Source organism: Mytilus galloprovincialis, chromosome 4 (genome assembly GCF_965363235.1).
Source record: "Mytilus galloprovincialis chromosome 4, xbMytGall1.hap1.1, whole genome shotgun sequence".
In the NCBI taxonomy this organism is placed as follows: Eukaryota; Metazoa; Mollusca; class Bivalvia; order Mytilida; family Mytilidae; genus Mytilus; species Mytilus galloprovincialis.
In genome coordinates, this window is record NC_134841.1 from 55,712,222 (window position 1) to 55,739,797 (window position 27,576).

The 27,576-nt window shown below is 31.6% G+C and overlaps 1 protein-coding gene across 7 annotated transcripts in view; it reads left to right on the forward strand.

Annotated features, from left to right (window-relative positions):
• LOC143072480 (C-C chemokine receptor type 1-like) overlaps positions 1-27,576 on the forward strand; it is a 123,492-nt gene that overhangs the window by 57,522 nt on the left and 38,394 nt on the right. For 6 of the 7 annotated variants that reach the window (XR_012977203.1, XR_012977202.1, XR_012977204.1 and 3 more), the window contains one exon: positions 13,009-13,081. The gene's annotated coding sequence lies outside the window, so the exon portion shown is untranslated. Of the gene's footprint in view, positions 1-1,632; positions 1,727-13,008; positions 13,082-27,576 lie in introns of those variants that run through there. The other variant, XM_076247409.1, reaches the window with a different exon arrangement.

Genomic DNA, 27,576 nt, shown 5'->3' on the forward strand with positions numbered 1-27,576 from the left:
AACTTTTAGTCCTCTTAGAGGGATGGGGGAATCAGATGTCATGTTATTTTCTCACGAAGTTAAATTCATTAAAATGAATCTTTGATGAATTTTTGTTCAGATATGTTCTGTAGCTTTGATCGTTCCAATAAAAAATACATAGACATGCGGTTTCAATTCATCATTCTCAATATTCCCTTGTACTTCTCCTTCATATGTTTTAAATCAGATCTGAAGGCTTGTTGTCTGTTGTAGAATATACTTTATGCATATAAGAGACAACACAAATTAGCAATCAATCCAACAGGTATGCATATGATCTGCAACGTGGGTTGACTGAAAAAGAAATTTTGGCTACAACTGGAAAATAAAAATGGTTGCAACTCTCCACCTACAGACCAATTAAAGGTGTTTTTTTTACGTGCAGATACTGTGTTACACTTTTAAAATGTTCCCTCAACAATGCGTTTACTGTTACTGATCATGGCTGCGTATTTATTTTCATACTGAATAGCCAAACAAGTGACCCCTTTGACATAGGTGTATAATTTCTAATGGCTATAATTCTTTAGCCCAGCAAGCCTTTGGTGTGATCTTGATTGATCGGTTGTATGACAAACATCCAGTACCAAGTTGCAAAGTATCTTAAAAACCAGATTAGTATAAAATTGAGAATGGAAATGGGGAATGTGCCAAAGAGACAACAACCCAACCATAGAAAAAAAACAACAGACCTATTATTTATAGGTCTCGATTGCGAAATCGATGAACAAACGTGAAAAAAGACTACTTATTATAATAGTCGGACTTAAATGCAGGATTCCCATTAATTATCACAGTTTTGGGTTTTTCACAAGATTGTTTGTAGTTCTTACCGCTTTCTAAGATCATGAGGTTTATAAAGGGACTGTTTCCGTAGTCGCCTCTTGCATCGCGTTTTGAGTGCTTTATGCAAAGCAGGAAACGCTTACCATGTAGACGTACCTATAGTCTCGATCCTTTTTGGATTTCATGTGAATCCCTCAGTTTTTGTTTGTTACATTTGTTTTTCTTCGTAATTGATTTATGAGACTTAAACATTGGTTAACTACCGACCATGTTGTTTTAAATGCGTCCCAATATTATTGGTAGAAGTCAATTCCGTACATCGCCCCATTTACACTTGTCAAACATAATCACAAATTAATGTGCACTTCTTTATATAGTGTAATTTTCCATCTATACCCTTCCCTATTGCTATTTTATGTTGATTCAGACATTTTATCCCAAATACCTTCTGTGATGTTCAGAATTGATATAGTCTTTCTATAGGCATACATTATTAATATTCACAATTGAGTTTGGTGAAACTAATTGATTAAGGACTTAAAACTAATCTCAATTGTGTGGCGGATCTATTTCCTTTAAATGTTTAAACACGGAACAAATTTTACATATTTATAAATTACAAGTACAAATGTATCAAATCGGTTAATGACAACTATGACAAATGGTGAATTGTAGCGCCAATTTTAGCATTGCAGACGACCACTAAATCTATATTTATCTTGCATTAATTTCTTTTGATTGGTTCAAAAAGCATGTTAAGAAATTTTTATTTGATGCTTAAAGAATGTGCGAGCACCTTTTGATTTTATCGACATTATACTTAACGAATAGGTGGAGAAGTTTTATGAAAAATGATTTAGATAAAAGGATTTTTACTGGTGATTCAGCCTCACTAGACTTTATGAATCAATTGCACCATGTGAGTTTGATTTTATGTCTTTAATCCTTATATATTTATTATTAATACATTCAATATATTCAGAAAACTATGCGTGTGATAACCGTATCCCTAAATCGTGTTATTTATAAGATGAATTTCTTTTCTATGTATTTCATATAGTTTCGTGGGCATTATTATATAAATGATGCTATGTTTCGTAAATGTACAATTTTTTGTTATATTTTTTTCCAAACCAGGGTTTATACCTGCGCATTTTCTCGGTATTTAAAAAGCATACTTAAGCTTTATATTCACTCGCTGTCATTCAAATGTTCATAACATTTAAGTTGATGTAATTGTACATATACTTTTTTAATATAATCTTTTTTCACTTTCGTTTAAAAGTCAGCGTTCGGTGATCATTAAGGTAGATATGACATCTATAGACACTTAGGACAGAATAGAGGCTCCACGGTGCCTTATTGCTAACGTATCTATTCCTAAAAAGAACTTAACGTTAATACTCTAAATGTTATTGATTGATTGTTGGTTGTTTAACGTCCAGTGGCAATTATGTTGTGCATTTTTAGGTCGGGAAACTTTGGACTGTTACTGGGAAATGAGGGTATATTGGATAAGGACATACATTCTCCTTTGCAACAAACCAACTATGGCCTCTCAAGTAGTTGTTGCAAGGGTTCTTGACGTTCAAAGAGCGTGTCATCCACTTTCCACGAGGTACTTAACGTCCACATTCTAACCAGAATGACATGACTTTGAACTTGTATATCCTGCAAAGCCATATGACGCCCCATCGGTTTTACTGTTGGTCGGAAGGAAACATAAGTGACCATATTTAAGTCCCAAGTCACCCTTCCTAATATTAAAATCCTTTTTAAAATTTTGTTTCAACATTTTCCATTTCACGCATTTTAGCCTGGGAAAGGTAGTATTTTTAATATCACGATGATTTTAAGAAAGACAAAAAACTTTTTATGTTATGGTTAGTCTTCTATTTTGTTTATTATATATAAATGTGGAGATGAGCTATGGGTATCATAATTCATTTTTCGTATCTGGGTTGAGCTTTGATGAATTTCAAACGAAACTGAAGGGGGAGTAGCAATGCACAAAAATATTGCCATAAAGTGATTAGTGATGATTAAAAGCATATGACAAGGCAATTGATACACAGTTAAGGGCTATTTGCATTTTATTGTGGCTTTGGAGTTCGATTTTATGCAGCAGACATAATCGGGTAAACAATTTATGGAACAGGCTAACTTGTTTCCTAGTTTTAGAAAAATGCTAATTTTTCACGTTTATGTCGATTTTGAACGATTTTGACTTATATTTTATATTTAGCATTTATCATTTATGATGTTCACATTAAGCAAGGTTATTCTGCCAAACTGATGTGAACATATTAATTTTATTGGATATAAAGATTTTAGTGGATGTTTATATGCTAGTGAACCTTATGCACTTTAATAAATAGGATCTGGTACTCTCATCATTAGAGTAATGGATAAACCAATACAACACTGAATCATGTAATGAAACAAAAGAGTGCATTTTCTATGCAACGATGATCATAAAGACGATACTGATTACGTTTGAACATATTCTTGTCGTTCGGAATCTGTGATGTTTGCTAATAGATCCTTTTTATGATTTGATGCACATTGTTCTTTCTGTGCTTTCTTCCATTGTTCTTATGAATACGTTAGTACTTTCTGCTTATTTCATTGTTCTAAGGAAACATTTTGTCATCTGTTTCGATAGTCTTTCCCTTTAACAATAATCACTATTGAAATAAAATAAAAATCAGTTGAAATTAGAATTATCTTATAATTCAACCAGGTTCAATAACAAAATATATAATTCATATATGGTGTCGTGCGAATTTTTATTCGACATTCTCAAAATTGAAATCGAATACAAACACTATATATATATATATATATCTAGTTACGTAAAAGAACATTTGAAGAAACAACACATCACAAAACTATGCTTATAAAAACGTACTCTGACACGACATATATTTAAAGAATGTTAATCTTGCTACTATTGTGGTTTTTTTTTTAGGGGGGGGGGGGGGGTAAGTTTATGCATTGTTTACCATTTTTAGTGATTTTGTTAAATGACATTTTGTTGAATACGAAGACTTTGATTCCGTCCAAAGCGCTTTTTTGTATTAGCCTTCATGATCAAGAACGCTCGATCCTTAAAATGAAAGCCTACTGTAGGATGCATAGAAGCTGGGATAAGTGGAAAATTATGTGATATGAAAGGGCCTTAAGTGAATGGCCAAATCTATTTAAGGTCAACTGTGAATGGTGACTTTGGAACCTAATTTTATTTATAATTTCCGAATTTTTTCAACTTAGAATTTAAGGCAGGTTTGGCATCAAATTAACTAAATCTTTAGCATGAAGTCATTGTGTACTTGTGTTACTTGTCAGCATTTGGTGAAGATGAATTGGACGAGAAATGTTATAATAACATACTTAGTCTCTGTTTTCTTGGATTTTTTTTTAAATAACATGTACCTGTTAATATAGTCTTTTCGCGCCCATCTACCCATCACGCTGTAATATTTATGAAATTTCTACTTGTACATTTGTACTTGGCCTATAACGCCATCTTTGGAAGATGGAATCTGATTCCAATTATCGGAAAAACATGCCTTGTACCTAAGAATTTTGTTCCAATAAACATGAAACCAATAGAGAAAACACCTGTCAAGTACCTTTCCATATCCATCGTATAATAAGTATATATCACATTGCTTATTGCTTAATGTATAATAATATGTCATTTTCAAAATTTGTATGAATCTGAAAGGTGTATATAGTGGGGAAATTTTTTTAGAAACAGTTCAAATTTCGCAATGAATCGATCTCTTGTAGATGCTCGGCTTTACATTTTCAAGTTTAACGTCCACCATATATACGAAATAATAAAATACGACTTTGTGCTAACGAACTGCTAACAGAAAGTTAACAACAGAACAAACAAAAACTATGAATCTCCATTGTTGTAAAATATTAAATGGAGGAGCACAACCTGGATCAAAATCCAGAAATCAAGAGGGCAATCGGAAAACTTTTAATCAGAGAAACAACCGACTAAAGCTAAAATAAAATCCGTCATATCATAACAATAATAACTCAACAATAACACAACAGGTAAAAAAAAATATGTTATTAACCCAATCGGTTGGCTTTCAAAGCGATCTTCAACTCAAAAATTCAACATGAACTGATGATTACCTCTTGTATTCCTGCTTAACTGGTAATTTTGTGATACTCATGTCAAACGTACTTTACCTAAAGTCCCTTTTCTTCATTAAGATATTTTCTTTGATTTATTAGACGTATATACATATAGTTATTTGTATTTCTTAATTAGAAATAGAAAAGAGAAAATCGAAGTTTAATAGCGAAAAAACAGTGCAATAATAATTTTTAAGTTTAACGTCACTATATAATCTTTAAAGCGAATTTTATAGGTTTTAACATCACGCGGTTAAAAACTTTATACTGACATAAATTTAATTGACTTATAAAAGTAATACATCAGTTGAAAAATATTTAAACTGCTTATCAGTTTCTATGCTAAATATATTGCAAGAAGAAAGATTTTATGTTAGATACAAAATGACATTTATATTGAAAGCTGTCTTGTCACTTTACTAGGTACGATATTGTGTTACTTGCATATCATATACCCCAGGGATTTTAATTTATATCTAACATTTTTCTTTTTCTAAGTTTATGTAGGGTTTGGGGATGTGAACGCTTTGTTTGTGTCTATTTTTGATAAATTGCGGTCATGCACATTGTCAATTATTTTAACAGGTTTGTATCTCATTACAGGTGCTCTGGTATTTTCATTCATTTTACAATGTTTACAATCGATTGCCACGAGACATTCTTGTCACTAAACTTGTGTTTGAAGTGCAGGTATACTTTATCAAAAGTGACAATTGAGGAAAAGCAAATAATATTTCCCATGCAAATTGATTAATATATTTTCTTTCTACTGAATCATATGACATATTAGATAAATTGAGAACACAGCGATTACGTTTTATTTAAAAAAAAAAAAAAACAAAAACAAAAACAAAATCTCAGTAATAAAATTAAGAATGGAAATAATGAATGTGTCAAAGAGACAAAAACCTGATCAAAGGACAGAACAAAGCTGAAGTCCACCAATGGGTCTTCAACATGGCGAGAAATTTCGCACCCGGAGGCGGGTTCAGCTGGCCCCTAGATATTGTTCTAAGTCAAAAAATGTAAAAATAGTCGGACAAAAGGTCAAAATCATTAACATTTTACTGACTGTTAGTTATAATTAATGGTAGAAGGGAATTGAAATCAATTTAATCTTTGAATATGTGATTTTAGAAGTTTTGAAAACTATTTGAAAGTATGCAGTTCAGACACGATCGTACTGAGACAATATGTAAGCACGGTTTTTTTTTCAATCTCACTACTTGAGAAAACATTATAATTATTATTATTACAAAAAGAAGTGATCACCAATTAATTCGTATTTTTTTGCAACAAAAATCGGAAACTTTTTTGTGTTTTTATTGAACTAGTTATGGATGGTATCATGGTAGTGAGTGAATAGAACGTGACCGGTATTGGAAAATCAGAAAGTAAAAATTGATGATAAAAGAAATGTACTTGTATATTAGATGTTTCTAAATATGATGAGAAGATCAGGTAGGGGACACACTCGGTACTTACAGTAAACCCTGTCTGTTGGTTTTTCAATTTCTAAATAGGATTAGAAAACTAACTGGTATCGGCGTTGAGAATTTTAATTAGAATATAATCTGGTTTTTGCATTTAATATTCTTATTGAAGAAAAATGTTGAAACAGATTGTTAAAACAGAAAATGTAGACGAACTTTCAATTTCGAAAAGAGTACTGGTGTACTCCATTGAAGTGTAGTCAAAGTTTTGTGTTGATGTAAAGTAATTGTGGTTGTGATTGAAAGCATTTATATATATATTTAGAACGTTAAGAAATGTGTTTGTTCAAAGTGTTATGAAGATATTTTCTTGCTATGGGAGGGTTTTTGACGAACATCGACAACATGCCGCTTTGTGAAGTTAATTCTTTGAACGGATTCTTGTAATCGGACATAAAGAAGGAATGTTGACACTCTCCTCTATGATATTTAAAATAACCAAACTATTTCTGATTTGCTTTAAGTCTAAGGATTTATAAGTGAGTGTATACGTATATATAAGAACAATTTACATGTATTGGGAATTTAATGTTGCCTAACAAAAACTTAGCAAAGATATTAAGACATGACACCTACATTGCTATAGAGGGTTTTCCAGCCAGAACAATAAACTTTAAGCATTCCCAATTGAACAGTATTGCTCATTAAAGAATACATCATTACACAGCCTAGGAGACGCTCCACTTTGTCTATAATGTTGAATGCCGGATTGGAAGTCCCGGTGGTCATTTTGTAAACCAAGTCCACCGTTTAGCTCATTCAGATTTTTTTTAGAATGAGTAGTTCGTTTTGACACCAGTTCCAACTTATTTCGAAGTTATCAGGAAGGATCAAGGCAATCTTAATATTTTCGGTCGATGAGCTGGTTTGTGCTATAATTTAGGCCCAAAATTTATCAAAACAGCATAAATAGAAATATCTAATAGAGAAAAAAAGCCCCAAATAGAAAAGGAAAATTGAGTGACTTGAATGCCAGTATTTTTTTTCGATTGAGAAATATTATTTTGGACTGCAAGATTTTGAACCCCAACTTAACTGGGAAATTGCAATCATTAATTAAAGAAATTATTATATCAACCTTCCTAATCATCTCCAAGTGCCTATGGTTTTAGTTTACAATCTAAGATTCTTATCACCTAAGTCGTTATCTGTTTCTTCATTGTCTTCCTTGTCGAATTCTTAAAGGAATAACTTTGCACATGTCCATTTCTAATTGTTTTTTTGGCTCAGATCATATCAACTTTTGTCTTTCATGTTAACACACCCGATTACTTGACCTCTTTTTTCTACCACGAAATGTATTTTTTCATTACCAATACCATCAACGATAGTTGTTGACTAGTATTCCTTTTGTCATTTTTCTATTTCGTTACAGCTTTAATTTGTTGTGCTCACACATTGTTGTCAAACATTGTTGTTAATACGATAGAATTCTTTACGACTGGCATACAAGTTAGAGATAGCTAGCTTTAAAACCAAGTTTAAACCACCGTTTTCTACACAATGAAATAACTGTACCAAGTCAGAAATATGAAAAAGTAGTTTTCTGCTGTCATTGTATTGTCTTTTTTTACAATTATACTACTGATTGATTGATTGATTGATTGATTGATTGATTGATTGATTGATTGATTGAAGGAATGTTGGTGTTAAACACAAATTTGAGGCCTATTTGTCATGTGTGGCTCTCGGTTTTTATTGGGGGAGAAAGTGCTCGAAAACCATACTTCTTGATATCTGTTCATTAGAAGGTGCATGACGTATAGAGCATTTTGAACGCAGGATACATCGCGTTATACATCCCTTTTATTATCACAAATTGTCAATATCGTGTTATTTTGTTTTTAATGATTGAAGACGTGTTTATTCTTCATAATCATTTTTAAATGTTAAATGGAAAACTTTTTTACACTTTTGATTGATAATTGCACCACACAAACGTACTTAAAGAACGTGGAATCGATCAATGAAAGATTTAAATTTGATTAACTTTGATTTCCAAATGCAATTCAATAAAAGATAAAAGGTTTATCCGGAAAAGTCTTTACTCCTTGATATGTATTGCTTCTTAAATTACAAAAAAATACAACTGATTCAAAAACGTGAAGTCCATAAAAAATGACATAATCATAATCGACGGGACAAGTATAAAAAAAAGTTGTATGACTTGGAACAGGCATTTCCCGAAGAAAATGGTGGGCTCATCCTGGTGTTATAGCTAGCTTAACCTCCAACATGTCTGACAGTAGTTTATAGTCTGTAATATTCACAAAATTTGGTTAGCAAACCAAACAGAAATAATAGATTAATGTGGCAATAATTGGGATGCGGCAGCCAAAACTGTGTAAACATACATACCAGACATACCAAACTGACTTAAAAATGCAAACAAAAATGCAAACTAATAAAAACCTGGACAATAAAAATGTACAGGCTAGACTGAACTGGTTCCCCAATAAAAAGTAAGACAATCACAAGCAAAATTAGTCATTTTGTGATAAAAAGAAACGGTTATGGTTATGTCTCACGCCATTTTCTTTTCACTGCATTAAAACAAAATATTTGTATTTAAAGCGGTGCTATCAGATTATAAAAAATTCAGCTTCACCTTCGAATGTCAAACTAAACAAAATATCATTAGGAAAAAAAATTCTTATTTTTATATAAAAAAGAATGTCACGATGTTTCCTAAAAGGAATAATTGTTCTATTTGACATAAAGATTAAATTTATTTATAACAAATCATTTATTTTTCTGAAAATTGATTTGTTATTGAAATGGTACATGTGACATATATAAATAATACAATATCGTTGAGTCCTTGAGATACATTCTTTATGCAAAGAAAAATGTGGTAGAAAATAGCAATCTTCTATAATGGAGATTGAAGCGTCATACGTAGCTAACATATAGAGTTGTCTCATTGGTGCTCATACCACATCTTCCTATATCTATATAGGGGAAAATATAATTATTACACAAATATCTAGCTGTCAAAAAACTAGGGTAAATCTGAATGATCCATATATGCTAATCATATGTTAATTGTGTAGCATTCTTCGATCTTTAGTTTGATTGGTTGATTGTTCTTTGCTTAACGTCCAGTGGAAAATATTTCATGTATATGTATTATGTGTTTTGGAATATGATTTAGAGATCAAATCTTATATTATACTTATACCTATATTATGTATAGGTATAATCTTCAAACATAAACAGATGTCTTTGACACGAAATCTTATATTTAATATTTGTCGTTTTTCAATTCTGCAAGGTCAAATGTTATTATTCTGCAACGTTACAGGCCAACAGTCGATATGTGTTCCCCTTTTTTTCACGCAAATAACACTTCAAAAAATAATCTTAAAAAGATAAATGAAGGCGAGAAGAGAGGTTTAATAAGAAAATGGCGCAACGGGACTTGTTTTTTAAATTAGTCTTTCAGTATCATGCTCGTTTCAATTTATGTTTCTCCGATGTTGTATATTAACCAAGTCTGTCGTAAAGCTGAACTTTTGACATTAGCTCTGGTTCTTAACACAATTATATACATTGGGCCATGATACAGTATACATGTATATAGGTTTCTTAAAGGTTGAGATAATTTTCTGTCCATTTGAGAATTTTTGAATTAAACGATATAATATGTTATATTACTTGAAGCTGAACAATCGGATTCTCGATCTGATAATAACGGTCTGTGATTGTCAATATTGATCGAATGGTACATGTATAACAAATCAGACAAAAATCAAAAGTTTTGTTATTTCTTATTCATAAATCAGATTTCTTGCTCATACAGTATATTTATTCTACATATATACAATTATGTGTCTGCTCAATTTTTTTCTATAATCATCTAGACAGAAGTTGTTATTCATCCATTATATGTCTTTCAAAAACACCATTGTATCTTTAAAAAGATGATTCTTCATGAATCTTAGTCTGTCAATGTTTGAGACGTTTAATTTCATAATTACAATCAATACATGAAAGTATTACTTCATTTGCTTCAATTATGGTTGTTTTTCATCAGATTTAGACGAAAAATGTGCTCCATAATAGTTATAATTCTACAGATTTACAAGAAATTTCAATTTGGCATGTATGTCAGTTAATATTCACTCTTCAAGTACCAAGTGCTTAGATTTATACCTATTTAGTGATTTTATTTATATGAGTACCTTATATGCGTGGGAAAATTCGTTATTTGTAAGTATGCAATAGGTATGATTTTGAAGTACCGATAAAAACATTGAGACGATTTTTATTGAATATAGTATAAGGCAATACCAGGTCTGATCCGAATCTTCCATGTTACAGATTTTATATGATCTTGTACTTATATTTCAGTGTTGTTCAGAAACTTGATTTAACATACCTGAAGAATACAATCGGTTGATACAACAAATAAATCATAAGGTTTTAACATCTCTTTTTATTCGGAATGATGCATAAATTATAAGGAATAATTTTCTCATAAGAAACGGATTATCTGGATATTTAGCGACTGAGGAATAAAACGACATTAACAGGTGTTGTGGATTAATGTGACGTAAACTTCGGTATAACTTGTCACAAAAAAAGCCATAAACTGTATAAGAAATTAATTTACCAAAAACCATGTCGAAAGCTTAAAAATTTCAAATTATGGCATTTAACATTGTGAAATTGAACGGAAAGATCATAGAAACATCATGAAAGTATGTTTTTATATATTGAACTGCATTGTTAAGGAACAGTATTATTTATAAGGCTTCAATCATAGAGATATATTCATATTTAATGTTTGCTATCATATCATGGTGTTTATTAGAATATTCGAATCTATGTAAAAATTCTTTCGGAATTTAAACCTTAAATCAACTGTATAAATTTATCTATAAAAATAATATTTGAAATGCTTATTAGGTCAAAACATTCAACGAGGTATAAATATCATTTGAAATTATAATCTCTTGATTTGCATTAATTGATGCACACTCCAGGGGTCGTACAGAATCTATCAAAAATTAATTTTGGATCAATTGAATTTGTATTTTTTTCACGCTAAGTTCTCCGTATCCTCCGAAAATTTGTTACTTTCATTTGTGCCTGTAGTAAATAAAGTTTAACAATCGAAATACTTGTGAACAAATATGAATGCAATGCTTGACATGATTATCGGGGAAAGGAGTTACAAAATACTTAAAGTACAAACAAATGCCACATACATGTACTTCAGAAAAAGCAGTAACTACCATGGCCATAAAAAAGAAGAATACACAAACAAGTTTACTATAAACACCACAAAGAAACTTCAAAATTGAGCAACACAAAACCCCCAAGGAAACTGAGGGTGAACTCGGATTCTCCGGAAGGGTAACAAGTGTTTGCTCTTTACACGTGATATACGCATTGTTGCTTACGTACACTTTTGTATAAATTAACGATTAACAGTTGTGTTCCTCGCTTTAGAATGTCAAATGAGTTTGATTCTTCTCTCTTTACATACATTTGAAAGTTTGAAATTTGATTTCGGATTAAGTATTAGGATGTTAAGACTATGTATGATAGTCCCAGGAAGTTGAGTTGTTAGATTTGCACATTAGCAAAAGACTAACATAAGAGAGTAAGATGCATTCGCTATGGTAACTAAAGTAATTCCTTGGTTTCATTACTTGTTATTTACATGTTTGTAATGTGTTATTTCTAACTATCAAAATACTTGTTTCCATTAGTTATAGACTTTGGAATTTCTACTTACAAAAAAATCTATTAAAACGCATTAGATCTGAAATTTTGTAAATTCAAAAGTAGTCAACTTTTGCTAATGGTTAATTAGTATATAATTATTGTGTTTTTGTCTAAGCAAAATGTTTAACTTCAAAATTGAATATTTGTACAGCTTCTATTTCAATGGTTATACAAACAAAGTAAATTGTAAACTCTTTCTCAATTTACTTCCACTGTTTTGTTTATGATTTTCGGGCGATGTTACCTTTCAGGACAAGAAAAGGTCGATTTAAAAGAACACAAAGTTATTTATTAGTGTATTTATAAAATTACATGTCAGAGTTTCAATTAACTCTTAATGGATGAGGCTGGTCGTTACTTTGTTAAATTTCAGTCAAGCCAGTCTTTAATCACGATGGACTTCGTTGATAAAGAGTTTAATATACTATAATTTTCGTGTACCACCTTCGTCTATAGTATATAAACCTACAGTATGAACCCAACGTAGCACGTTCACCACAAGTATATGTCATATGGAGTTCACTCAGGCGTATATTTACGATATTTTCCTCATAATGCGATAAGTACAGGAGATGAAGATATATAATGATTTACCTATAACATCTCATCAGATTCAGAAAGTCTTTGCGTATGCACAGATTAACATTTTGGAGAGGACGTGCATGTTGTTTTAATGCTGCATAAAATCAACATTTTAGCGAATTGATTGGCTGGACTTCACTGATTTTGTGTTAGAGCTTGTTAGTTTTCTGTGGAAATTTTGTGCATATTAACGAGTTAAAAATCCAATGATAACAATTTATATTTTCAGGCTACGATAAACTTTCAGCAATTAAGGACTTGTAGTAGTAATTAATATGGACAAATGATTTCTATTGGAAAAAGTAAGTGATATATTTATATTCCTCTCGATATTCAATATATAAGTAATTCATCTTGGTTTTAAATACATGTATTTTTTTATTTTAAAACATGACATATCACATATGATTGCAGTGTTAATATACAATGAGATAACCTTTATAGATTATTTATTTTGCTGTTATAAGAGATATCAATAAGAGCATAGAACAAAGGCTCATTGGTACTTGCTAAATGATTTTTTTTTGTTTTTCACACCAATTTATTTAATAGATAAAACAGTCACTGATTAAAACTTATTTAGTATGATTTATACATTCCGAAATTGATATTGGATTTGAAGTTGACCGTAGAAGAATTATGCTAATTTGGTCCCCTTTTGGTCATATAACTCCGCTCTTTGACGATATCTATAATACTTGGCAATCACATTTTTGGGTTTGAGTTTTACTGGTGAAGGTAAATACATAAAAATGCTTCGGACGTACATGTACCACATTCTTAAAGTGTTTATTTGATTTTGTATGAATCCGTAAAAGCATGTTGTAGCATAATTTTTTCCTACTAAATCCATAAGAAATATCTCTGGAACGGTTGATATATACTTCAAAATCAGCATACTACCGTCTGTCGATGTTATTATCTGAAGCACAAACATGACATAAAATAATTGGATATTAATAATAATGTAATAATAATGTAATATAACCTGAAGGATATAAAAATTAATAAGTGCGAAATTAATTATCTATAAGATATTAAAATGTCGTGTACTATAGGAGTAATAAGATGGATCTAAATGTTTAAATAGTATTGACAAGTTCTTTCCTATTTTCATGATGTTGAGACATTATATGCAGCACCAATTATCCGTATCGTGCACTAAGTATGAGAGGATCAAATAGAGTACACATAGACAAATAGAGTTCACCCAGTAACATCCTATGCAAATTACATATCAAATAGATTTGTTTCGGTACAAAAGAATATGTTGCATCTTTTGACTTACAACTAAGAAGTTTAATACGAATAAAATAACACTATAAATTTGATGCGTTCTAAGCGGTTTTCTGTATTTTATAACCATATTTACGTAGGCTTAAACGCAAAAATATGAAAGCCAAAAAGGATGTATAGGTACTGTAAAACGTGAGGAGCTTTAAAAAAGGTCAAATACATCCAAGGTCAACTTTGCATGCAGAACTTGGAGCTTTAGTTTCGTAAAATTATCTTAAGTTGACATTACATGGATTTACATGTAGTTATTTCTTATGTCCTTATATGTCATTCACCTCTCAGTGGCGGATCCAGCCATTTTAAAAAGGGGGGTTTCCAACCCAGAGTAAAAGGGGGGGGGGGGGTTTCCAACTATATACTCCCATTCAAATGCATTGATCGGCCAAAAAAAAGGGGGGTTCCAATCCCCGGAACCCCCCCCCCCCCTGGATCCGCCACTGCCTTTTCAACTTTTTCGGTTCTTATACATCATATAGGCTTTCAAATATTCGACTTCGAGCGTTCGCGAACGCGTGAACGTTGTAAAGAATTACCTCTAAAGTTGTTGCATCGCAAATTATGAGTACATTGTTTTTGTTCTATTTTTACGCCTAAGTAATCTCTAAAATATAGTAACCTCAGTACTTCTAAACATTTATGAGCGTTTGTATAAGTGTTGATAGAGATTTGAAACACATATGCAAATATTAAAAATGATTTTAAAATGTTTAGATAAGCATGATTTACAACATTTTATCGTGTCTACTTTGCCCAAGATCCATTATGATATGATGCAAATTTTTTTTTCAAGTGTAGATTTGATATTTGGTGTTGATCTGTATCTTTTATATACCCTTTAAGAGATTACGGTGTTAATCCACTTAATGAGAAAGTTGTTTTATTTTCCCAATAAACCTAATTCCCGAAAAGGAAATGTATACGTCTAGGGAATCTTTATGAGAAATATTAATTTACAGGATTATGTCAAAAACATAATTTAGAAAAGTTTTTACATAGCAGATGTTGTAAATGCAATGTTGCATTTGACTGAAATGATTTTTTTTTACAGGAAGACACATGACAGATCATGACAAACACGCTTTAAAAAAACGAAAGTTAATCCATATGATAACACATGTACATATATGTACACACACATTAACATGGTCGTGTAACAGCAACACAAATCTTTTGATCGTTTGAAAGCTAACAATTGTTCAATAGATACTAGGATCAACATTTTGTACGCAAGTGTGCAATCATATTAAACTAAGTTTTTACTACAAACCAAAGATCTAAAAGAGCAAAATGTTTTATTTGTGTCATTCGGTACTCGGTGTTTCATTGAAGAAGACCTCACATATTTTTTTATCCAGATTTAATTGCCAGCCTTAAGAACAGCAATAATAACAATAATGGTTAAAATATGTATTTCAAACCCGCATAAACTGATAAACGTGCATCATCGAGAACAGGAGGAACACACTAGATTTTCAATATGTACACAAAAGAGTTCATAATAAAAAGATAATATCAACACTTTACAAAAGAAAAACAATTTCATCCCAAATAACTTTTCTATATAAAGAAGTCTTTATTGTGCGCTTGGTACTTATTTTAACGAACCATTAACTCTGTCAAACACTACAACATGGTACAATGGTTACTTCCATGATAGCTTCATTCGGCATACTAGCCAGTCTATACAGAAAAATGCGATTTGCATTCACAAATAGCTTTCACTACAAGTGGAACAAATTGGTATTATGATGGTCAGACATTTGACGAATGTAATCTTTAGACGATCATAACAAACAAATAATTGATGCATTCTGGGTCTGATTATATAAATGATGAGAAATCAAACCGACCAAGTACGACATATTTTTAAGCGTTCAATTACTGAATCTGTTGTGTTTTGAAACGTTCCAATACAGAATACAGCTTGCTTAGGTAATATGTAAAATAATAAGCATTATCTGTAGAAACATGGAAGTGTGTATATTGTCTTTGCTACTTCCATGGTAGAAGGTTGGTTGTTCCACCGAAGTAGCGGCGTATAATTAATATGTCTACACTGTAAAAATGGTGTTTAGATCCTAAACACAATCCTAAGCAAATCTTTTGTGCACTTTTTTTACATGTTTAGATCTAAACGTGTCTCACTCAGTACAATGTGTTTAGGATTGTGTTTAGAATCCTGTTTAGCTTAGAAAATGTGTTTAATTTCTATACACTTTCATTTCTAAACGTGTTTAAATTCACGTCATGTTTAAATATTATGTGCTTACTGAAAAAGTAAAGAAATTAAACACAATCCTAAACACGTTTAGATCTAAACATGTATCACAAGTGTTTAAATTCGATACAGTGTATGGTTGTTCAAATAAAGGATACATCTTCTTCTATCGTTTACGTTGCAGTTATGATAAGAATTGCAAAATCAATGAAATTCAATGCTCACATTTTTAAATTGTAACAGCTACATGTATGTATATAATTTACGTTTGCCGATTTTGATAACTACATAATTCAAAAGTGAAATATGTTATTGAAATACCAAGTTGAGTTTAACAGAGCCGGCGATAGAACTCGTAATCTCTTACAAATTCCAACAAGGAATTGGTTTTATTTGTAATAAGACTAATCTCTCTACTTAAACGTCAGTCATTTACACTATTGCCTTGAAGTTAATTAAATCAAACAGCGACATCTCTTTTTTGATTTCCTTTCCAATATTAGCGAGAAAAACACGATTTGTTTTGTTTTTTGTAGTTCATTGTCTGTCTTTTGATGCTCCTTAAGGTCAATTATGTTGTGGGTGTTTGCGACTTGCCAAAGGTTCCTTCTACAATGGGCGCTAGAGATGTTCTTTCTGTTTCTATGAACGTAATTGCATATTTATAACTGAACTATCCTTAGCAAAATATTTCGTCAACCACAAATTGAAACCAAACAAAAATTAATTGGCTACAAATATTTGCTTTAAAATTCGGGTCCATTGAATTATCAAGGTGTGTATATGTAGCATTTCTGTTAGACTTAAAGATTTATTTTCCCATTGTACGATGTCATACTTTTCTTGGAATGTCTCTATATTGCACTTAATCAATCTTGAGGGTAATTATTGGTATCCAAATCAAGGAAAAACACGAACTAACGTCTCGGTTTTCGCTGGCTCTTTTGTCGGTATGTACCAGTGTCCCTTTAGGTGTGTTATCTAAATAAATTTATTGCAAAACGATAGCCAAGTTAGCTGAGCATTAACAAACATGATTGGTCTCGTAGTAACCTGTCTCAAATTCCGAGTCTGGGGTTTCTGAGTTAAGGCTTTGTGTTATCCTTTTTTTATTTTACCATTTAGTTTAGAATATTCACACTCAAAAAGTATTTTTCGTTTTGCTTAATTTGCTGTTTATACACATAAGACTTAAAGCAACACACAGATCTTTTATTAAAAAGCAATAAACTCCCTTTTCTATCATAAACAAAAGGTCTAAAACAATAATGTACCACGCAAAAAAAGGATGAAAAAATAATCAGGGCAATCAAAAATCAATTGATATTGAAGTTAACATGCCATAGTGAGCAATGTTTCTTTGAAGAACAAAACAGATTTTTTGCATATATGATATGCGATCTGTTATTTGTTAGCACCAGCCTGTTTGTATACAGTTTGCCGTTCAGTTCATGTAAAATCTTTTTGACACTGATTGAGAATGAAGGTTTATTTAGATTATAGAGATCTCGTACATGTATCACTTGCTTTAGAGAAATAATTATGGTATAGCATCGCGTCGACGTTTTAAGATGTGATTTTTTTAATGTCATAATTTATAATTAAATTGTTCAGCTTATTCTAAATTTTGATACTTTAAGAGATAAAAGACAGATCACATTTATTTCATTCTGAACGAATAATTCAGTAGAGTTTTATCATAGAATAACTAGTTATAGTTCTCTCACGGTTACAGCAAACATATGAAAGCATTTCGATATTCAAATGTTTTAGACAGTTAGCTTCTTGGTGCCATTGTTTCTTATATTACTGCTGGTGAAATAAAGAATGTGGGTAATATAAACTATGTTATTTATTTCTGTGATGTGATATGCTAATGTGAATATGATTGTTTTGGATTTTTTTTACGTTATCACATTACAGCAGAGAACTTATGACGAAATGTTTTTACAAACATATTTTCTTACAATCATTCGGAACACATAAAATTTTCAAGAAGCAATCAAGTTTCTGTTCCGTATGCCTTTTTATCTCAACAATGGTTCTTGTATGAGACTTATAGCCCAATGAGTAATTTTTATGAATGTTTAAAAGCATTTGACCGAGCATTTCTTGACCGTCGGTGGAAAAAGGAAGATTTGAGATTCCCTGTCCACAAACACAGTAATTATATTTGTACCATAGTAATTTTCCGTTCAATTTTATATTCATAGTAAATACTAAGTGGAGTTGTACTCCTTGACATTTTCTCTGCCTGCCTTTATATACCAAATTAATGAGAAGAAATTACTCTAGCAGAAAACAACAACAAAGTGTAATTGGTGACATATGTCTAAATTTGTGTGCATAAAACTTAATGATATCGTTTGAAAAACATAAAAAAAATTGGTTAGCATTTTCATTCTTATGTTGGCGCAGTTTTTTTAATTCAGTTTTCCACTTATTACATTGGTAGATGTACAACTAAAAGTAAAATTTATAAAACATATAAATCAATCTATCCACATCTGTTACCGAAATTAGGACGTCATTATCAAAAATAAATCTGTAAATATGGTGTTATATTTGAGTAAATAACATATTGTTTAGATTTGTCAAGTCTGGTTAAGTATTTGTTGTTCAATTTCTTCACACTTTGTGTGATTTATCATGCAGAAAATATAAAATAGTTTCTCTATTTTCCTTTCAGAAATTTAATCCTAAATCTGATATTTATTATCAAATAAATAAAGGGTTAAATTGATATAAACGTAAATATTTTCCTATGCTTAAGTTATTTATAACTTACACAAACAATATATTCATTCTTGAAACTGAATTAGTCCACACATTCCAAACGAGCTAAAATCTTATAAAATTATAAAAATGAGAGAAAAACAGGGTGGCAATTCATTCAAATTCAAAAATGATAAAGAAACACTTATTTAGCTTTGATTTAGAATGTTTATGACAAATAAATTTCCCAAGCAATTCTTTAATAACAACTGAACTGTCTTATTTAGTTAGAAGTATATTAAGCATCGGACTAAGTTCTTTTTTTCAAAATTAACTTGTTTTTAGCCAAGAATACATCTAAATTTTGTCTCGCCATCATAAAAACGATGTCCGTTTTTATGCCCGGTCGTAGTGGAGGGAGAGTTTAGTCTGTTACTGTTCCGTTTGCCTCAACCAAATGTTATGAAACTGATAAAAATGATTACTACAACAAAACACAGAGCAATTTTGATTTTTAACCGTTCTATAGTTATAAACCTTTACAAACGTTTCCGTTCCCTAACTTAAGTTTGGCTCAACCAACAGTTATGAAACTTTATACACAAGACTTATTACCACAACTCTCAGATCAGGTAAAAATTTGGGTAACGTCACTACTTTTGATAACTATTTACACCACTGGGTCGATGCCACTGCTGGTGGACGTTTCGTCCCCGAGGGTATCACCAGCCCAGTAGTCAGCACTTCGGTGTTGACATGAATATCAATTATATGGTCATTTTTATAAATTTTCTGTTTACAATACTTTGAATTTTTCGAAAAACTAAGGATTTTCTTACCCCAGGAGTAGATTACCTTAGCCGTATTTGGCACAACTTTTTGGAATTTTGGATCCTCAATGCTCTTCAACTTTGTATTTATTTGGCTTTTTAACTAGTTCGATCTGAGCGTCACTGATGAGTCTTATGTAGACGAAACGCGCGTCTGGCGTATAAAATTATAATCCTGGTACTTTTGATAACTATATTCAACAGTTCGTCGGTTATTCCTTTATAGATTTATATGATATGGAAGTGGGTGCATCATCTGTGCCAACTATAATATTTAGTCTATAGATAAACGGTGTCATCAGAAACTGCCTGTATGACCTTGACCTCATGTCATGAGTGTGTTGACTAAGGTAAATCCCTTGACTATGTCAGTGTTTCCTACCCCCTCATTTTTTATAGTAACTATGCTACAATTATTCTATAGAAGCATTTAAAAAAATGTAAATGTCCATTCGACAGGGTTCCCTTGCCCTTGACCTAATTTTCGGTTCCTTGACCAAAGGTAATATATATGTAATGTTTGTTTTTGCATCGTGTTGCAGTAAAAGAAGAAATCTGGTGAACTTTTTCCAACCTTTAATGTTATGAATGTAGAAAGAATGACAGGAATATGGCCAGAACAATCTGAGCAATGACTTTCATGTGACCAATTTTAAACAAATCATTATAGGAAATGCAAGCCCCGTAATATCGTATCAGCTACGAGCGATATATTTTCATTATGCAGGTGATGTCTTAATGTGTCCCTTTTTAAAACATCTCTCATTAACCTTATTTTCATTCGAAACGGTCCATGTTAATATTTTATCATAATGGTATTACCTTTAGATTAAACTAACATCTATTTAATTAAAGTAAGGTTGTCATTGTCAAATGACCTTGAACTCATGATCATGTTTCATTGGTCAACAAATTTTCTTCTTATCTTGAGTACGACCTTGAACTCATTGACCTTCTATCTAGTATCCAATGATAATAAATATATCAGCGAGTGAAGCATTTCTACATAGCCGCTCTTGATATATATAAGATAAAGTATTCATAAATGTTTGACAATATTGTATGAGAGTAGCTTCATTATTGTGACAGAGACTCCATCAAATTTTTTCTTGGGCTGAGATTTAAAGCCTGGTAAGTTTTAAAAATGCATGTGTGCATCATGCATATTAGTATGTATTACTCTTAAATTTTCTATAGAGGACCTACAGTGGAGATCAGTTCTAACCTCTCATAAATTCTGTCAGAATCTGTCAGGAGAGCTGTTCTAGAACAGTATGTAGAACTGTCAGCCTGACACCTTTTAGTCAGTTCTAGGTTAGAACTGTTCTAGCTAGAACTGATTTGGTCAGTTCTACCTAGAACTGATTTGGACAGTTCTAGCTAGAACTGATCCTGACAGTTTTACCCTAGAACAGTTTTAGACAGTTCTAGCTAGAACTGACCAAATCTTTGGTCAGTTCTACTTCTAGAACAGTTCTACGGTTAGAATTGATTTCAAATTCTACGGCTAGAATTGATTTATAAATTCTACGGCCAGAATTAATTTATAAATTCTACGGCTAAAATTGATTTATAAATTCTACGGCTAGAATTGATTTATAAGTTTTAAGAAATATTTGTCTGAATATAAAGGCTTCGGCAAAATAGCGATTAATATTATATAGAGTTTTGCTATTTTGCCGGTTTTATTTCAGATTTATAATCGGCAAGAGAACATGTTTAACCCCGCCATATTCTGCATGTATGTGCCTGTTCCAAGTCAGGAGCCCGTAATTCAGTCATTTTCTTTTGTTGATGTGTAACATAAAATATTTGTTTTTCTTTCATTTTTTGTACATAAATTAGGCCGTTGAATTGTTTTACATTTGTTATTCTGGGAGTCAGGATGGCTCGTTATCACATAACAAAATTAGCTGACCTCATTAACCAAATGTAATATTTGTTTACGAGTAGTTTTCATACCTCGGACGGACCTGTTTAACAAAAATCTTTTGACCACATCAATCTAAACTGATATTATTTGCTCTTTTTTTCTGCAAATCTATATAACTGCACAGTACTTCAGTTTTAATTTTAGGTCAAGAGGGACTGTACTATACAAGTTACAGCAATATTGGAAAAGAATTTTGTTCGCATCAATTTATAGTGCCAGCATGCAGGGGCAGATCCAGCCATTTTAAAAAGGGGGGCGGGGGTGTTCAAACTATATGTTCCCATTCAAATGCATTGATCGTCAAACAAAAGGGGGTTCCAACTCCTGAACCCCCCCCCCCCCCCCTTGATCTGCCAATGAGCATGTCCTCTTTTTATTCAAAATTTTGAATCGTAAACAAATATCAGTAGTTTTCATACTTCAGACTGAGTCGTATAATAAAATCTTATGACCGTTTCAACCAAAACTTACCATATTTGCTTTTTTTTTATGTAAATCTTTTTTTTCTCGCATCAATTGAGAGTGCCAGCATTTTCTATTTTTATTCAAAATATCACATCAGAAACAGATCCAGCCATTTTAAAAAGGGGGGCGGGGGGGTGGTTCCAACTATATGTTCCCATTCAAATGCATTGATCGTCAAAAAAAAGGGGGTTCCAACTCCTGAACCCCCCCCCCCCCCCGATCTGCCAATGAGCATGTCCTCTTTTTATTCAAAATATTGAATCATAAACAAATATCAGTAGTTTTCATACTTCAGACTGAGTCGTATAATAAAATCTTTTGACCGTTTCAACCAAAACTTACCATATTTGCTTTTTTTTTATGTAAATCTTTTTTTTCTCGCATCAATTGAGAGTGCCAGCATTTCCTATTTTTATTCAAAATATCGCATCAGAAACAAATATCAGTAGTTTTCATACCTCAGACTGACAGTAACATGTAACAGAATTATTTTTCTGCATCAATCAAAACTGACCATACTTGACAGCATCAACCAAAACTGACCATATTTGACCGCCTCAACCAAAACTGACCATATTTGTCCACATCAACCAAAACTGACCATATTTGACCGCATCAACCAAAACTGACCATATTTGACCGCATCAACCAAAACTGACCATATTTGACCGCATCAACCAAAACTGACCATATTTGCTTTTTTTATGTAACTCTTATAGTCGCATAGTAAATCTGTAATATTTTTATGTAAGGATGGATTGTAAAATCATGAAAATACAAATGATAGAAATATTGGAACACAATGCTACCTAATTTCATTTGCATCAATTTAGAATGCCAGCATGTCCTCTTTTTATTCAAAATATTGCATCATAAACAAATATCAGTAGTTTGCATACCTCAGACTGACTGGTATAACAAAATAATTTGTCCGCATCAACCAAAACTGACCATATTTGCACTTTATTATGTATATGATGTCTGTCAATCTTAATAGCCGCAAAGTAAATCACGTATATTTTTATATCAGGATGGATTGTTTAATATAAATGAAAGCAATATTGGAAAATAAAATTATGCTCACATCAGTTTATAGTGCCAGCATGTCCTCTTTTTCATCAAAATTTTGAATTGTAAACTAATTTCAGTAGTTTTGATATCTCAGACTGACTCATGAATATAACAAAATTATTTGTCCGCATCAACCAAAACTGACAATATTTGACAGCATCAACCAAAACTGACCATATGTGACAGCATCAACCAAAACTGACCATAATTACACTTTGTTATCAGACTTAGTGAGAGTTGGTTTAACAAAATTATTTGACCGCATCAACCAAAACTGAACTTATTTACACTTAATCATGTAATACATGTATATGGCCTCATTAATATTGTAAACATGGTAAACCAATATTATTTCTATGTGAAGACGGATCGTATGATAAAACTGACACCAACTTTGAAACACAATACACCTTATCGCTAATCCTGGCTGACCCGTCCTCTTGAACTTTTGAAGCATACAACAATGACTTTTCCATTGTGGCGTCAGATATTTTGTTTTATGACGTCAAAATTTTACGGGAACCTGTGTGATATCCAGTAATGGCAGACAAATAGCGACAAGGTGCATTTATACCATATCTAAGAATTTAGCGTGCCATTATTTCCTCTCTGTATCCATAATAACATGAATAATGAACCGTCATTAAACATGCTAGGGTGACTTTTGAACATGTTTAAGTCAGTACATGTAGTTTGTGATGGTTTTTTTTTAAACAAAACTATTTAATGGCATCATCCAACACTCACATGACTGATTCATATACTTTATTTTAAAAATAAAATATAAAGTACATGAATGGGAAGTTCTCTTCTTGGAATAGTATACTGTTAATATAATTTGAAGAAGGCAAAGAAACATGCATGATTTTGTTTGTAGCCGAACTTCCAGGGCCAAATGTTTCATTCATGTTCAGATCCACTATATTTTTCTGAGTTGCAGACTCCCAGATATCATTTATAATCTTTATGGATAAGTCTGGCTAAATTGACGAGATGGTGCAAATGTATGTTTTTTTACGTTGTACAACACTTTTTTCATAAATATCCCATAATTCATCCACTGTACAATTTTCGTTTGAACAATTTTGTCAAAACAGAATCTTAAATGAATGTAAATCCAAGGCAAACAAGGTAAATTACGATTAAAATTCCATGAATTAAATGCAGAGTTTTATTTAGGAAGAGACTGTTAAAAACGGGGAAGTCAACGAAGAAACGTAAACAATGATGTTTCCGTATGCAATCTTATAAAAATATTTCTCCGATGAGTTGGGTAACCATCTATTCACTTCGATATTTTTACATGTAACGTAATAAAAGTCGTTTGATCAGTAAAAAATATAGAAAATCTGCTTTTTAATATATAGCAAAGTAATTGGAAGTGATTTATTTCTTCTAAATTCTAAAGTGCCCTTATTGCAGTGACGTCATTTAGAACTGTTCTACAGTCCTGACTGATTTAGTCAGTTCTGCTGACAGTTCTACGGTTAGAAGTGATTTGGACAGTTCTACCTAGAACTGATCCTGACAGTTCTACCCTAGAACTGATCCTGACAGTTCTACCTAGAACTGATTTAGTCAGTTCTACCTAGAACTGATTCTGACAGTTCTACTTAGAACAGTTCTAGGGTAGAACTGTTCTAGGTAGAACTGTTCTAGGACAGGTTAGAACAGTTCTATGACAGAATATCCTGACAGTTCTAATGAGAGGTTAGAAGTGATCTCCACTGTATTTAAGAACGTATTAATTATTAATACATAAATAGTGTAACAATTACATTATACAGTAACTAACTACATTTCACTATCATTGTAAATTACAATATAAATGAAAACAACCATTATCTTGATTGGGGAAAATTACGAAGTCTTGTTTCATTAATTGATAAGATTAAAGCATATAGATAGAATGCATTCTTGTGTACAAATGGACCTCAGTTTTGTTTACGAAGATGTGTATACACATGTGATTACCACATGCAAGAATGAAACACGCCGTCGTTCTCAAGTTTTTCATTTTTATCTATTACAAACGACATTGACTTAAATGGAGGTCGTACACTGTTAGTTATTAATTAATTATATTGGATATGATTAATTTAGAAACTCGATAGAGGAAACTGATGGATAAATGTTTACTTAACGTCCAGTGACCAATGTTACATTCATTTTCAGAAAGAGAACACATAAAATATAAATCGAAATGGAAGGGTCTTTAAAGAAAAGATAAAAAAAAAGAAAAAAAACAACAACAGGTGGATGGTTGGGAAATTAGAGCCTCCATGGAAAATATGAGTACAGATCAATTGATGGGATAGAAATTTGCCTTGCAAATGGCCATTAATACAGACACGTCACATAGTTGTTGCAAAGGTTTTTGTTTAAACGTTTCGATTCTGACCGGACTATGCTACGTCGGCATGGGTCTCATTAGTGAACAAAAAAGTCCAATTTAACCATATTTCTATACATCAGTCTTCAATTTGAGTTGAGCAATGAGGCTTTATATCTATTATAGCCTCCTAAGGTTGAGGGAAAAAATATCTTCAAGTTAACCATCCATGACTTATTTAATCTCTTTTACGTTGATATAAAAGATTCTTTTTTCATGGGAGAGCGTACAAAATGGTTCTTCAAGTTAAACTTCACCTTTAGAACTACCTTTCAATGATGTAACAGCATGTAAGATCTCATGTAGATTGCAAAATATAACACTGCAAACTTCTAATCATATTGTAACTCAGTATTGTCAACCTAAAATTGCAGTCCGTATAAATATACGAATGAGCGTTATTCCTTTGGCAAGAAACATTGTTGTATTTTTGAAATTTCATCTGTTGTCTGGGCAAAGTCTTCAGTTTATATGATAAGAATTATAGGCAACTCTTTACGACATATGTGTAGTATAGTAGTTTTAAATTGAAAAAAAAATGTATAGAAAATAAAAAATCAAGGTTGTCAAGTGAAGTGTACAGTTATTTAATTTAAAAAATCAGACTTTTCAAAAATAATTATTTTTATATTACAATGTACATATTCAATGCTTCTACATGTCCATCATAGTAATGTAGGTAGGTGAATACCAACGATGTAAACAAACAGCAACACCTAAAGCAGTTACATGTATACATTACTTGTGTGTCATCCTGAACATGCATTCAGTATTTGACACTGGGCGTTAGGCAATTTAGATTTAACCAATGAATTCTTATTAACAATAAAGTACTTGCCATTTTCAAAAGATTTTCATATCCAGTCCTACCTTATACTAAAACAATACAATAATGTAATATTATGCTTATCTTTTTTAACTAACCCCCCCTCCCCCCCCCCAGCGTGTATATCAGGTTAAATTGTTGCTATTTGGACCTCTCCAACGCTATAGTTTCCCCACAGCGAGACTTCAGTCAATATCTGGAAAGCTTTTGATTGATATACAAATGTTAGTGGACACTAAGAAACACCCACACAATCAATCGTAAATCGATTATTTATATAAAACTGAAAACTAAAATAACAACAAATCAACTTGATAGATATAGTTGTGAATCAAACTTTCGATCTTTTGATATTCGCATTTATCTGCCTTATATAACAAAAACGTTTTATCTTAAGGACATTTTTTTATATTATTGGTCTTCATTTATTTTGTTTAAATGATCTAAACTCTATTCAAAAACAGTATTGCCCAACTTTTATGTTTCTTTTATTGGATTTTATTGAATAGTAGGTATCTGTTCTTAAACCGCTAATACTTGAGTTGTTCATCTTATATCACGATATAAGACCACACACGGTCTTTTCCATATCATATCTTTTGTTGACAAAAACGAAGAAAGCTTGATTGTTCCGCACTAGCATTCTATCTTATAGTAAACAGTGATCTAAAAGATATTAGTTTATTTAATCATTTTGACAAAAACGCAGATGTGTTTGTTAAGAGTCGACATAAGTTTTATCGAAGGAGAAAGATCATTAAATAAATGATGATAAAAAAATAATCGACCGAATTAAATTCTGAAGAAACTTCCGAACATTTTGGATCGATAATGAGGCACAAATTGCCAAATGAATCATATTTTTAACTAGAACAGTATCTCTTGATGAGCTTCGCGCAAATAACTATTCTATCACTTTTCATGCCCAACGTTATGATAAATTACTGTAAATATAATTATGTCATCATCGATCGTAGTAGAATTACAACGCGATTTTAATGAGGCCTCCGGAGCACTGAAAACCCAGAAATAAGCAACAACTTCTGAAAGT